The sequence below is a fragment of the Mycteria americana genome, chromosome 2 (genome assembly GCF_035582795.1).
Source record: "Mycteria americana isolate JAX WOST 10 ecotype Jacksonville Zoo and Gardens chromosome 2, USCA_MyAme_1.0, whole genome shotgun sequence".
NCBI classification, from domain to species: Eukaryota; Metazoa; Chordata; class Aves; order Ciconiiformes; family Ciconiidae; genus Mycteria; species Mycteria americana.
In genome coordinates, this window is record NC_134366.1 from 40,389,624 (window position 1) to 40,404,614 (window position 14,991).

Sequence of the window (14,991 nt, forward strand, 5' to 3'; positions counted from 1 at the left end):
TCTATCTGCATAAAAAACCTGCACTTCTATGGTCAGCCAACTGCACTTCCACACAACATCTTAAGTAATATTTAGGTGAAAACTATTTTCAACTCACATACTATAAAGCAGTTACTTTAAATTACTAAGTTATGCTTAATAAATACGCATCAAATGTAGTTTAAAAAAAGAATTTAAAAAAAGATTCTTGATTTTAAGGCCTAGGAGAAGCATTATTATCTAGCCACATGCCCTGTCTAAGCAATGGGAACTACCTCAGCTAAGAATTTCTCTTTGAACTCCTTTCTTTGCCAGTATATAAATGCATCCAGTCTTGACTTTAAAGACCATACTGCAGAGAAAGTTCACCACTCCTTTGGAAAAATTCTTTCAAAGCTTAGTCACAAACAGTATTAAACTGGTTTTTGTTTGTTTAAGCATGCAGTTGAATTCAAGATATTCAGATAAAGGCAAAGCAACTTTTTAGCCTCCTATTTTTCTTAGTAGTTTTGCAGTCCTATCGTACTCTTGTTTGATGGAGATTGCTGAACATTAGGGTGTGAATTACATTTCAAATGAAAATACCCAAAACTGATCAGCAAGAATAAAGAGAATGAAGAATAAAGAGAATAAAGAGAAAGAGATAAATCAAGAAAGAATCTTGATTTATCTTAAAGGTACAAGTGATCTTAATCTCCATCAGAAACTGAGTCAGTGCCAAGCAAAGGAAACTTTGCACTAATATAGCATATATCCAAAAGTAACCGATAAATAAAAAGACATTTAACAGTAGCATTTTGCAAGATCTAGCAATATCACTTTTTCCCTACCCCCTTTTTTCTCACACTTACAATTTACAGACATTAAACATTTTTTCTTTGCTATTTCCTTATATTAATATTATCTCACCTTATTTTACTCAGTCTTATATTTTGACCACTTAAGCCTCAAAGGGATTGATTTTATATTGCCAATTTATAGTTGCTGAAAGAGTAACCTCATTCAAAGCCTGCAGTTCTGTCACAGCCTATAGAAGCGTATCTGCATTGATATTTCTATTCAAGCAATGTCCCTGTAGAAGGCCTTTTCCGAGTACATACAGCTAGTGACTGCAAGAAATAATCTACCATAAATTTGAAATTGCTATTGCACCACAAGTGCAGCTGTAAGATAGGGAAAGGCGACAGCATTTGAGTATTTTACTATAAAATAACATAATCAAATTCTAAGATCATTAGCCAGTAACTGAAACCCTGTTTATCTCCTACAAGTGAATAAGAAAATTTAACTTCTGGTAATAAATATTTCCATGTTTCCCAGACTATTTTTTCTTATTCATGGATGAGAACCGCAGTAAATTGATCTTTAAATGCTTCTGGACAGCTCTGTCTACTTGACCAGATTCTGAAACTAACCTTTTCAACTGTACAACAGCACCTCTTTGTTGGGCAAGTGAGACCAGGGCTGAGTAAACTAAATCCACCGTTCTTTCAGCTCATTCGGATCTAGCATGGGGAGCAGAAATGTTCAGCAGACCCGGAATTCACAAAGGAGGGTACTGTGGCTGGGAACTCACAGACAGTGCAAGAGGTTTCCTGCCAAGTGGGAAACCTTGCACAAGACTGAATGAACGCCCTTGGGAGTTCCTGACTTCTCTGGCACCCTCAGGAAAGGCACCAAGGAGCGCTGCCAGTGGGACGTGCAAATAAGCAAGGCAGTTAACTTGACATTTGACACATGAGAGACCCAGATGTACTGTTTGCGTAAGACAACACTCAAATGGTGATGACTTGCTACAAGACATAACCCCTGCTCCTGTTGTCACCAGCAGTGCTGGGGCAACCTCTGTGCAGATGGACCCCTGAGGGTGATCTCCCTGGAGGGAGGTTTGCTCTGTTGCAGTTGCCGCAGCAGCAGGTGAGGAGCTGCAAGAAGAGGCAAATGTATTTTATTGCGTCAGGGGCGACAAACAGGTGATTGACAGGATCTTTCAAGGTGTAAAAGCTTATGCAACAGACAGGGAAGGTGCAACCGAGGCAAGATGCAGTGGGAAGAAGACACGCGCTCCTAAGAAGGTGGAAACTGGAAGCTTGTGACTTCTGGCAGCAGGAGGGCTGCCCAGTGGTGCAGGGCCCAGTCAGCAGAGGGGAAGAACAAGCTCCCTCAGAGGAAGAATCCAGGTTGGACACCGTATCAGAGTGCTACCAAGAGAAAGTGATGAGTGACAGTGAGTGGTTGGTGACTCGGTTCCAGCCAGGCTCATCAACGAGGGAGGTTTCTTGCTTGCATGGAGCCTCAATTTGTGGTGTTGCCAAAAGACTGTTTGGGGTCACCTAATGTTCTGACTTTTTTTCTGCTTATTCATGCATACACCAATGACATGGTGATGTGAAACCATTTCAGTTCAAAAGTGACTGTAGGGCTCCTGAGCAAGGGTGAAGGGGACAGGAATCCTGGTGGTATTTCTCTTTAATCCTATGGCAAAAGGGAAAAGCCTAGATAGCAGCAGATGTATCCAGTAGACCACATATGGCTACATATTTGGTGGCACTAGCTGGGCCACCACTATTTTGCTTGTGGCACTCAGTTTGATGAGGAGAGACAACTTAGACCATAGGTCTACCTTGCAAAGAGAGGGAAGAACATCTTTGTGAACAGACTGGCTAATCTAGTGGGGAGGACTTTGTCTGTCATAGAATAGGGACCTAACCCAGAAATACATGAGGAAGCAGCACATACAGAGAAGGCATCAGAAGGTCCACTTGGCTGAGTAAGGAGCTTCTTAATGAACTAAAATGAGAAAAGCACATATAGAGATGGAAATGGTGGAAATGGAAAGCACGTATATGGAAACAATGACAGGAAACAAAGGACAAGCACACAGTCATTGTTTGGGCACAGGAACAAAACTGGGAAGGACAAAACCCAGCTGGAGCTAAAATTAATGGGGGACATTAAAGGATAACAAGAAGGAATTTTACAAGTACGAAAGCAGCAAAAGGAGGTTCAAAGAAAATGTAGGTCTATTGCTTATTAAGGGAGATAAGATAATGATAGATGATACAGAAAAAGCTGCAGCACTCAATACCATTTCTGCCTCTCGCTTTATAGGCAAAGTCTGCTCCCAGACCTCTGCATGTACAGTTTGTGAAGGAGAGGGATGGCTAAGAGTTGGGGGGCAACAGGTTGGTGAATACCTGAAGAAGCAGTATGTGTTCAAATACATGGGGTTACATGTGATACACCCATGGGTGCTGAAAGAGCTGACAATGTGATTGTAACACCATAGCTATCATTCATGAAAAATCACTGCTATTACAGGACATCCTTGATGACTGGAGAAAGGTTAATTTTACATCCATATTAAAGAAAAGTGAGGAGGATCTAAGAAACTATATGACAGTTGGCCTCACCTTAGTCCTTGGAAAAATCATGGAGCATGTCCTCTTGGAATCAATTTCCAACATTTAAAGGACAAGACAATAATCAAGAAAAGTCAACAAAGATTCACCAAGAGCAAATCATGCTTGACCAATCTGGTTGCCCACTATGATGAAATAACTGGCCATGCAGATGAAAGGAGAGGAGTGAACGCAATATATTTTTACTCTAGTTAGGCTTTTGACACTTATGTCCAAAAGCATCATCTTTTATAATACGATAAAGTATGGACTGAATTAAAGGATTGAAGGTGGGCTGAGAACTGGTCAGACCCCAAGCTCAAAGACTAGAGTTAATGGCTTGACGTCCAGTTGGTGGTTGGAAATGAGCACAGTAACCAATGGACGGCTATGAAGATACCGTTCAGTATCTTCATCAAAGCCCATATGAGAAGACAGAATGTACGCTCCGTAGATTTTCAGGTTATGCAAGATGGGGAGGTGTGGCTGCTGTGCTGACTGGTAGAACTTCAATTCAGAAACACTATGAGACACTGGAAGCCCAGGCAAAAGAATTCTTTTTGAGGTTTCTGTTTTAGAAACTTCAATAAGTGCAAAATTCTGCACCTGAGGAGAAAAACCCCAATGCACCAGTGCAGACAGGGAAGGAACTTGCTATGTTTCAGGCCTACTGAAAAAGATCTAGAGGCTACAGTGGCTGCTGAGTTGTTTTAAAACTAATAAAGTTCTCTTATCATGAGTAATGTAAACAGTGCACTGGGCTACATTACATTAGAAGGAATGTGGTCAGCAGATCCAGGAAAGTCATTACCCCTCTTTACTCAGTGCTTGTGAGCCCTCACCTTGAATAATGTTTTGGGCCTCCAGTTCAAGAAGGATGTTGAGAAACTGGAGACAGTCCAGTGCAGGGCTACTATGATGGTTACAGGTCCAGAGGACAGGCTGGGGTAGCTGGGCTTGTTTATTTTGGCAAAGAGGAGCCTAGGGAGGATCTGCTGGGAGCCTGCAACTACCTGGAGCTACAAAGATGGTGTAATCAAACCCTTCTCAGCTGTGGCAGATGATATAGAAGGGACCATGGCCCAAAATTGTCCCTTGGAAGGTTCAAATTGGTCATTAGAAAAATGTTGTTCATTAGAAGAGCAGTGCAGCACTGGAAGAGGTTACTCATAGAAGTGGTAGAGTTTCTATTCAAAGTCACTGACCTGATCCAATGTTCGTGATTGTCCTGCTCCAAGTAGCAGCTTGAGCAGAGGTCTCTTCTAATCAACATTTCTAAGACTAATCTTCTCACAGTATCTTTCTAAAATTGTTCTGCAAATTATGGATGTTTTAATGTTTTGTAAAGGTAAGCAGCAACATCACAAAGCCCCTCAGAAAAAAGGAAAAATTTTTTCGGTATTCTGAAGTCAAATTCTTTAGCAGTAATAGATGAAACAACTGATTTATAGCTAGCACTGTGCAGATGGTCTCAATTCTTGTCCAGACAGTATTCACTGTGCTTTTCTCTAAGTGCCAAGTTTTGTGTTTCACTGTGCTGAGAAAGTGAGTACCCTGGATACTATTTTTTTTTTATGTACAAATAGCAGTGCTGATTTGATCTCTTATGCATGAACAGAGACTTATAAATTCTTTGAACAGGCCAAATGTAAGTCAAAAGAAAAACATTATGGTCTATGCTTCCTTGAGAAGCTGACCTTTCAGCTGATCTGACACACACAGTACAAGAAACACGTTAACAGTGATTCAAAGTCATTCAGCCACGGCTCTCAAAGGTTAACCAGTTGACCACAAAATAAAAATCAATCATTTAAATAGCTAACCAAAATAAAAAATCAATGTCGACTTACCGAACAACATGTGCTATAAAGCATATAAGCTCAACATTTTCTAATATTGGGAGCTGCATTATGAGGAAGAAAAACACATCAAGCAGCAAATCCAACAAAGGAATCACTGCATCAGATATGGGAGACCAAGATGTGCAAATTTAATGATGCAACCTTGCAGAAAAACAACTCAATAATATTTTCTGAAAATTTAGTCCCAGGGTCCTCAAAACTTTTCCACACCTTCAACATTCCAGATAGTGTAGAGCCTTACAGATAATCAGTAACACCTTGAATTGAATACGAGAATGAAAAGGAAGCAGATTATTTGTGATGCCACGTTGATCTACATTCCACTAACAATATAAAGCAGGCTAGTATTTATGTCTCCAGTCAAAGCAAGATTCTATTTGAGTGCCTCCATATACACATCTCCAACTATTTTCCTTGTTGCGGCAAGACTGAATCCGCAAAAAACTTGACTTACATTTACGTTTCTCATATTCATCTTCTTATCCATATCCAGAACTTTGCTTACATTGTTACATTTCCTTTTTTCTTTTGCCACGAAAGCTAATTCCTTTATGATTAATTATTTGCAATTTCTTTGCTATTTTTTTCCCCCTATCCATACAGTTCTGGTGCTCTCCATTTGTCCAAAGCTCACTCTTCTCTTTTTATTACCTTTCCTTTCATCTATCTTCTCACCTTTAGAAAGACAGCTATGGAAATAAATTTTTTATATCCTTCCTTCTCTCCTGAGCTTATAATGAGACCAGCAATGCCTCTACCATACCCTGTTTTTCATCAAATTTTACTGTTTCAGAAAAACAGCTGTGACTAACTGAAAGTGGTCAGCACCTTCAAGAACAGATTACAGAAAGTTTTACAGTTTTGACATTGTAATCCTATCCTTTTACAGCTCATCACTTTACAAGCTGCAATAAGGTTTGCGGACATGGGTAAGGGCACTGGAATTTAGCATCCTACACAAGCCAAGGTCTGAAGAAATATTGTTTTGGAAGAAGCCACTCTTTCTCAAACTTGTTTTTATCAGTTTAAATAAGTTTTCTCCCAAATACATGACATATAGCTTAACACAGAAGTACAAGGGCTGGAAAACAGGGAATATGAATGCACAAAACCAGGACTGTAACATCTTTCTTTCATATTAACATTTAGTTTTCAGTCTTACAATTCAGAAAATGTATTTTTGTCTATTTTACTCATGTAGAAACTCCAGGAAGAGTAAGGTCTGTTGTCAAAGCCTTACAACAATATACATCCAAGCACTTCATTCATGAACACTCAGAATGGCAAAACTGCATTAATCTTAAAGCTGAATCTGTCTGAATATGAATTTAATTTGGCAGCACCACCAAGTGTTAAGTGTAGTGGAAAAGAAACTACCTTCAAAGAGAAGATGATAGAATTTAAAGGTATTTAAGGTGTTTAAGCAATAATGCTGTAATTAAAAACTGTGGTGGGTTGACCATGGCTAGATGCCAGGTGCCCACCAAAGCCACTCTATCACTCCCCTCCTCAGCTGGACAGGGGAGAGAAAATATAACGAAAGGCTCAGGGGCCGAGATAAGGACAGGGAGAGATCACTCAGCAATTACCGTCACAGGCAAAACAGACTTGACTTGGGGAAATTAGTTTAATTTGATTACCAATCAAAATCAGAGTAGGATAATGAGAAATTAAAACTAGATCTTAAAACACCTTCTCCCCACTCCTCCCTTCTCTATGGGCTTAACTTCACTCCCAAATTCTCTACCTCCTCCCCTGCAGTGGCGCAGGGGGACGGGGAATGGGGGTTGCGGTCAGTTCATCACACGTTGTCTGTGCCGCTCCTTCCTCCTCAGGGGGAGGACTCCTCACACTCTTCCCCTGCTCCAGCGTGGGGTCCCTCCCACAGGAGACAGTCCTCCACAAACTTCTCCAGCGTGCCTCCTTCCCACAGGCTATAGTCCTTCATGAGCTGCTCCAGCGTGGGTCCCTTCCATGGGGTGCAGTCCTTCAGGAACAGACTGCTCCAGCGTGGGTCCCCCACGGGGTCACAAGCCCTGCCAGCAAACCTGCTCCAGAGTGGGCTCCTCTCTCTCCACGGGCCCACAGGTCCTGCCAGGAGCCTGCTCCAGCGTGGGCTTCCCACGGGGTCACAGCCTCCTTCGGGCATCCACCTGCTCCGGCGTGGGGTCCTCCACGGGGTGCAGGTGGATATCTGCTCCACTGTAGACCTCCATGGGCTGCAGGGGGATATCTGCTCCACCGTGGACCTCCATGGGCTGCAGGGGGATATCTGCTCCACCGTGGACCTCCATGGGCTGCAGGGGGACAGCCTGCCTCACCATGGTCTTCACCACGGGCTGCAGGGGAATCTCTGCTCCGGTGCCTGGAGCACCTCCTCCCCCTCCTTCTTCACTGACCTTGGTGTCTGCAGGGCTGTTCCTCTCACATATCCTCACTCCTCTCTCCAGCTGCAATTGCTGTTGCTCAGGTTTTTTTTCCCCTTCTTAAAGAAGTTATCCCAGAGGCGTTACCACCGTCACTGATGGGCTCGGCCTTGACCAGCAGCGGGTCTGTCTTGGAGCCGGCTGGCATTGGCTCTATTGGACATAGGGGAAGCTTCCAGCAGCTTCTCACAGAAGCCACCCTTGTAGCCTGCCTGCTACCAAAACCTTGCCACACAAACCCAATACAAAAACATAACACAAAAAGGGGCAGAACCGTGTTGGAGGAACAGTCCAGTCTTCCTGGTGTCTTGTCTGACGTTGGTCAATGATGGGTTGGGTAAAGCGTAATGAAAAAAGTATGTCATGATATAAACATGTAATGGTACTGCCCAGAATACTCTCCCAGGCTACGCAGATTTGCAGATCAGGGATTTCTTGAACTAGAGGTGGGTTTTTTTTTTGTAGCTAATAGCCTTTGGACTTTTCCTACATTAATTTGCCCAGTCACATTTTCAATTCTTTCAGTATTCATAGTAAGAGCACTAAGGGAACATCCCCTGAGCTCTTGGCAAATTGGCAGGGCAAATTAGAAAATAAGCCTGATGAGGTATTGAAACATTTAGAGGAAAATAATGGGAAAAATGAGATTGATACAAGGAAATCCTGAAGCCAGGGACTTGCCAAGGGTCTTACCAGTACTTAAGTGCTTATTCATAAGATATACACAGAGTATACCTTTTGGATATTGGTAGCATTTTACATGTCAAACAAGATTCAGATGCATGGCATAAATTGCTTTTTCATTCCATTTTATGCAAATTTCCCTGGAGTAAAAAGTAGTGGTTACTGTTTCCATTTTTGTGAGAATTTATTTAGTTTTCATTTTTAATCTAACAATTAAATACAAGATTTAACCTTTTAATCTTGAACCCCTGACAGCTGAATGTTGGTTGACAACCCCATAATTTTTTTATGATCTGTGCCAGCCACAGAATAGTCTACAGCATATGCTGACATTTAAACCAGAAACCACTGTTTTGAACAATGAATTACATACAGTGGAATTTTTTTTAAACAATTATTTAGTTTAATAATTTGACTTACCTATTATTTAATTGTATCACTCATGGGCCCTCGTCAGGACCAAGACCTCGCTCTGCTGGGTGCCGTACAAACATAAAGAAAAAACCCGCTTCTCTAAAGGACTTAACAGTGTAAGCCAAGAGACAACAGATGGCTGCAGACACACATATGGGGAGGACATGGAAACAATATGGCTATATTAGTCAGTCTTATAGACATGGCTCCAGCATGTTAGCAACCAAACTGTTGTCTATGGAAAGGTGGAATTTTTAGGAGAGTTTTCATGAGGCATTTGCTTTGCAGATGTTTAGAGAAAGTTTCTTCTACATGAAAGGGGCTATGAAATGATTAGATGCAAGTTCACCAAGCATATCAAAGTCAGGGATGGAATACATATTGTCACTTTTACATTGAGAATTTTGCTACTTGTGAAATGTTTGCACAAATGGGAACTATTTCACATATTAATATATTACCGTGGGAAGACACAAAGAAGTTCAGATACTGCCTTCGGGTATTAATTCCTGCAGAAGTAGAGGTTATGTCGTGATTTCCTGTGCTGAACCATTACCTGCCACTATTTCTGTGTCCCTGTGCTAGCTGAAGTATCCCGATGCTTAATATATTTCCAAATACACCTTACTCATGTTTTGTGTTCTTCACATCCTCACAACTGCCAGGTTTTTATTATTTTGAATATACTTTCATCAACGTTAACTATTTTAAGCACAGTATTTTCAGATAAATCCTACAAACATATATTTTGTTCCTTTGGACTGCATGCACAGTGAACTTGAGTCATGTTTTTATTTTACACCCTTTTAACTCCTGCTCACGTTTTTGTTTTACACCATTTTAACTCAGACTGTTTCTACAACCCCAGGATGGTATGAGGTAGCTTAAGTAGGAACGTCTTTCTTTCCCTTTTTCTTTTCTTTTATTTAAACTCTCTCTTAATTTCACTGTGTAGTGCTTGTAGGCATAGTTGCTCAGAGTAGCAAATAGGACTTTATACTTGCTTATAGTTACGTACTTATTTCAGTGTTTTCCTAGATCAGAACCCTTAAAGCACAAACAGGTTCTCTGTCACATTAATAAAGGAAATGGTGATGTAGTTATCCACCTTAAAGAAGGATAAGGGGAATACAAAACCTATGGAAGAATACTTTTCTTTTTCTCTCTTTTCTCCTCTGCCCTATAGTTACTTTGACCTGTTGCTTCCCAACACAGAAATTCTGCTCTCTGGTAGTACTGTATGTCTCAAAATACATCAGGGGACATCAGAGTAAGCACAAATGAATCAGGTAAAAAGTAATCCTAGAAGTCTAGGTTCAAAATGCAGTGCTGTCAAAACATTTCAGGGCACAATGCATCCTCTTCTGCTCGAAGAAGTAAATTCAGAAGAATAATTACCTATTTTAAAACCTGAAACAGAACTGCCACTGCGTAATCTTTAGTGAACATACGTCCGTGACAGCCCTCTGAAAGCGGTGGGGGAATGGACTGAGAAAAATAAGAAAATAAAATGAAGGATGAAAGAAAGGTCAACAAAATATCCATTGTGACTCCTAGGAGCCAAGATGTACCAGCAGTGAAAAAAAAAGAAATTAAATTACTTGGTTCGGAGGGCTCTGATTGAAAACAAAAGAAAGGAATTTTCAAAACCAAGAAAGGAATTTTATAATACAGATAAAAATGTTCAACTAGGATGAGACGAGGACAAATTTGCCAATAAATTAAAATGCTAGAAGGCCTTCACCTGCAAAGGCACATATTTTTGGGCATTAGTACAATCCTGACTTCCTCTGTGTGCTTTCAGTAACAACACATAAAGGGATGGCATCGCACAATGCTTTCCCAAGCTACGCACATGCAAACAGAACCAACAGATTATTGGTAAAGGATTAAATGAATAAATAAAAATTTCAGCCTTTCTGTACATAGCCCCCCCCCAAACAGAGAACAAAACCCAACAAAACTGAAAGGGTTGCAGCTCTGATTCAGAATAGCCAATGACCCAGGAACTCTCTCTTCCAACATTCAAATTTCTAACACTCTAGAGTTAGCACTGTTCAAGGAGACCCACACTTTTTAAATGCAAGAAAAATTACGTTTTTCTTACTCTTTTTAAATTTGAAGATGGGTGAAATACATATACATGCGTATTTTAATGCATTATATATCTATAGCTTTTCTGAAATATAAGAAATAAGAATTTGTGGTCAGCTATTTCTCTTCTTCCAAACTAGAATAATTCCCTATTCGTCTTCCTTGCCCTCTAGTTTTATGAGGACAGCAGGGTAAAAATTATTTATTTATAATCAATCTTTATTTATAATCTCTACTAAAAAGATTAGTGACTTTGAGGCAAAATATCTGTTTAATTGTGCTGATCTATAATTATCTATTTATTTGATTTACTGTCTGTTAAAACAAAGCTAAAAATATTTACATATAGTGACATTTGGAAGAAAGTGAAAGATGGAGCTTCAGAGGATCTCCCTAGCCCCCTGACAGATCCATTTCATTTCAATTAAAATCCTGAAAATAGCTGAAACTCTGGCTCACAGCTTCTAAACACCAGGTCCTGCTGTTGAATTTCCATCTTAAACAGTTCAAAGTCAATTTGCCAGTGTCGCGCTGTTGGAGTCGGCTTAGTTTGCCACATCCCACCTTGCCTGGAGACGTTAGTGGCAAAGGACCACGGGCTTGGATGTTTTCCAAAGCAGCTCCCACTGTCGAACCTATTACTGGAACAGCTTCCAGGTGCACCAGCCTCACTGTCGCAGCGCTAGAAACCAGCAACTGTGCTACTGGAGCAAGAGCAGGACTTGTTTTCATCTAACCTGGGTGTATTTTCCTCTTAAAAATACCCCACTCCTACGCCCAGATAATCTCTCCTTAGCAGGAAGATGGGGAAGGATAAACACGAATAATGGAGAAAGCTCTTGCCTAAAGACAAATAAAGTAGGGATGGAAAGAAACCTCTTTTTCAAGCAGACACAAGACAAGCTGGACTTATGCACCTGCGGCCTGCACGAGCCCACCTGCTGGCATTGCCCTGTGGGACTGCTGAGAGACAGTTTAAAAACAAAAACCATGAAAAGCTGGAAGATCTATGGAATGCAAAACATTTTGCATAACTGATTGTGGATGGGTAGGCACTGAACAACTGAGAAAATCGGTAGTACTTCACTTGGTAAGGGAATAGATACGAACAGAAAGAGCTGTAGGGTAATAGAAATTATCCCTTTGAACAGAAATGCTGATAAAGGTTTCTCTCAGTGCTGCTGTTGACGTTGACTTAATCATATGGGAATATTTCTTCATAAATAATAAAACTGAGATATTAATTTAGATGGTATGACTGTAAGTATTTTGGAAATAGCTATAAATAAACACATATGCGAATGAGAATCCCATTTCCTCCAGTATGTTTCAGTATCACATCCGACGGGCTTTCTGCCTATCTGGTACACACATTGCTGGCCTTTAAGACTGCATAAGCCCACTACAGCAAATTTAAGAGAAATGTGAGCAGAGGAAAAAAAACCACACCATTTTCTGATTTTAGAGCTCTCTGAAACAATGCAGTAAGTACTCTTGAATGCAGACGGATATGGATATGGAATGATTAATATATAGATATTCTGCAATTAATAAAGTTCATGATCCATACTTCAGTATTATATTACTAAGTATTTGGTTGAATGTTATTGAAATGGTTGATTAGGTGTGATGTACTCATGTAATTATGCTTCTTCATTTTGCTGCCTGAATAAGCATTTTAATATACACACAGTTCAACATACACACAGTCCTATATGAAGGACTCTCAAAGCATACCCTTTGTTAAACTCATACTCAGTTAAATTTTTTTGAAGCATCAGTTGCAAAAAAGTTTCACTAACCCCTTCTCTTGTTCAGGCCGGATGTATTTGACCTTTGATATGATTCCTAACATGACTGAGGATGCAGACCAGAGCAGGATCTTATTATTTAGGGTTTTTAGAATCTCTGATTACATTGTTCAGAGTTTAATGAGGGTAAACTTAAGTATAGTGATTATGCAGGGACTGTAAATACACACCATTTATACTACATTGTTAAAAGAACAGAAACACAAGTTTTGTTGTTTTTATAGGGAATGATTTGATTTAACCGAACAGAGACAAAAATAAGAATCAAGCTATTAAACACATACTTACCATTTATTTCAGTGGGAAAAAAATCTCCCAAATGCAGAAACCTTTTCCGCTCAAAAAAACCCCCAACTAAAACAATAGCCTGATTTAGAGAGATGTTTCTCATCCATGAGCATGTTTTTGTTGAGAGGTCAGTACAGGTCTCAGCTTTTCACAGAAACAGACAGTAATTTTGTGGTGTTATCTTAAAAGAGCAGGATGAATGGATGAGATTTCTACTGAAAAGGAAAAAAGGGCAGCGCAAACTACCAACATAGATCCTCAGATGTATTCTCCTTTGCCACCGGGATGCTGAAACATTAACCTCATGATTAATGTATGGAAAGAGGATGCAGAGAGCAGGTCCTGTACCTGCTGCTGGTAACATGATTGCTGTGGAGTGAAGGATCACTCTTCTTGGCTCCTAAGTCACTTTGATCCTTTTGTAAACGTTGCTGAGAGTCTCATTCATTCATTATTTTGCTATTTTTTAAATTCTCCCTGACAGTTTTAAAGGGCTACCCAATAAGGGGAGACCTTATCACTCTCTATAACTATCTGAAAGGAGGCTGTAGCGAGGTGGGGGTCGGTCTCTTCTCCCAGGTAACAAGTGATAGGACAAGAGGAAATGGCCTCAAGTTGAGCCAGGGGAGGTTTAGACTGGATATTAGGAAATTTTTCTTCACTGAGAGGGTTGTCAAGCATTGGAACAGGCTGCCCAGGGAAGTGGTTGAGTCACCATCCCTGGAGGTATTTAAAGGACGTTTGGATGAGGTGCTTAGGGACATGGTATAGTGGTGGTCTTGGCAGTGTTAGGTTTACGGTTGGACTCGATGATCTTAAAGGTCTTTTCCAACCTATACGATTCTGTGATTCTGTGATTCTGTGATTCTGTAATTTTAGAAGTTCTTACTGCCTTCTTTCAAATTATATCATTCTGATTTGCTTCTGTGCAGAGGTTACCAGCAAGTATAACTCAGCTGCAAGTATCTGAATCTCTTGTACCGGAGAAAGACAACAGTTTACATTGACATTTTTAAACTCTTCCAAATGGCCCCACAGATCTGTTCTATATACATGTTTATTGCTCATAATATGACAGAAAAAGCTCTGCAGAGCCACTTGGGGTTTTATTCATCTTTTTTTTCTAAGCAATTAACTTCCTGTTTTTATCACAGTACAGTTTCTTTTCCCTGAAATGAATCACTCCAAAAAAGATAAGGAGCATTAGGATTCAAAGCTGCCACTCACGCATACAGCTGTCGTTTTACTGAATTATATGAAACTTGCAAGTATTTCTAATAAAAAACTCTAAAAGGCAGCTTATTTTTCCTTGTAGTGTTTTCAGCTCTTTCATTTGAGTTACAGCATGTTGTGGGAGCCTGAGGAAGGCAACCGAGGGAAGAATCACACTTCCAAAATATCTCAGAGGTTTTTCTACGAACTCTGTTCATGTGACCTGGCGGCATCTCAGATTTAATATTCTTTTCATCTATCCCTAAAATTAGACAAGCACTGAAGTACTAAATAACTTGCATTTTTCAGGTGTCTGAACTGGCCTATCACATCAGAATAAGAAAGACAAATGCCCTACAGTATTAACTACAGTTAAACATTAAGGCACTGAAGTTCATTAAACTTAATGGCACTGAGAACAACCGTCATGTCTTTAGCTTTAGGCCTACCAAATCCAACATACTGATCAGGCAATTGGCTGTTGTACACAGATGTTAACTTATTCTGGACACATTTTATGATGCTTAATTAAAAAAGGACATTTAGTCATAGCATTTGTATTTCCAAATAAATGTTTGGCATTGGTAAGTATAGGCTGACAAATACTTTGCTTAAAACCTTTTAAACAGATTTTAAAAATAATAGTCAGGGAAAAGACATATGGGAATAAAAAAAGGCTCCAAGATGTGTACCATGCACAAAAGGCACGCTCTTCTTCAAAAGAATTTTTGCATGCATGATTTTTTTTTGTGGTTGTCTAAGTATTTGTTTTATTATCTCCTTGATTTTTGTATACTACTCTTCTACTTGAGCAAAACCG

General features: G+C 40.0%; 1 protein-coding gene across 4 annotated transcripts in view; it reads right to left on the minus strand.

The window, feature by feature from the left end:
* The window catches only part of TBC1D5 (TBC1 domain family member 5), a 306,295-nt gene that overhangs the window by 28,803 nt on the left and 262,501 nt on the right, over positions 1-14,991 (minus strand). The gene's annotated exons all lie outside the window — the stretch shown is intronic.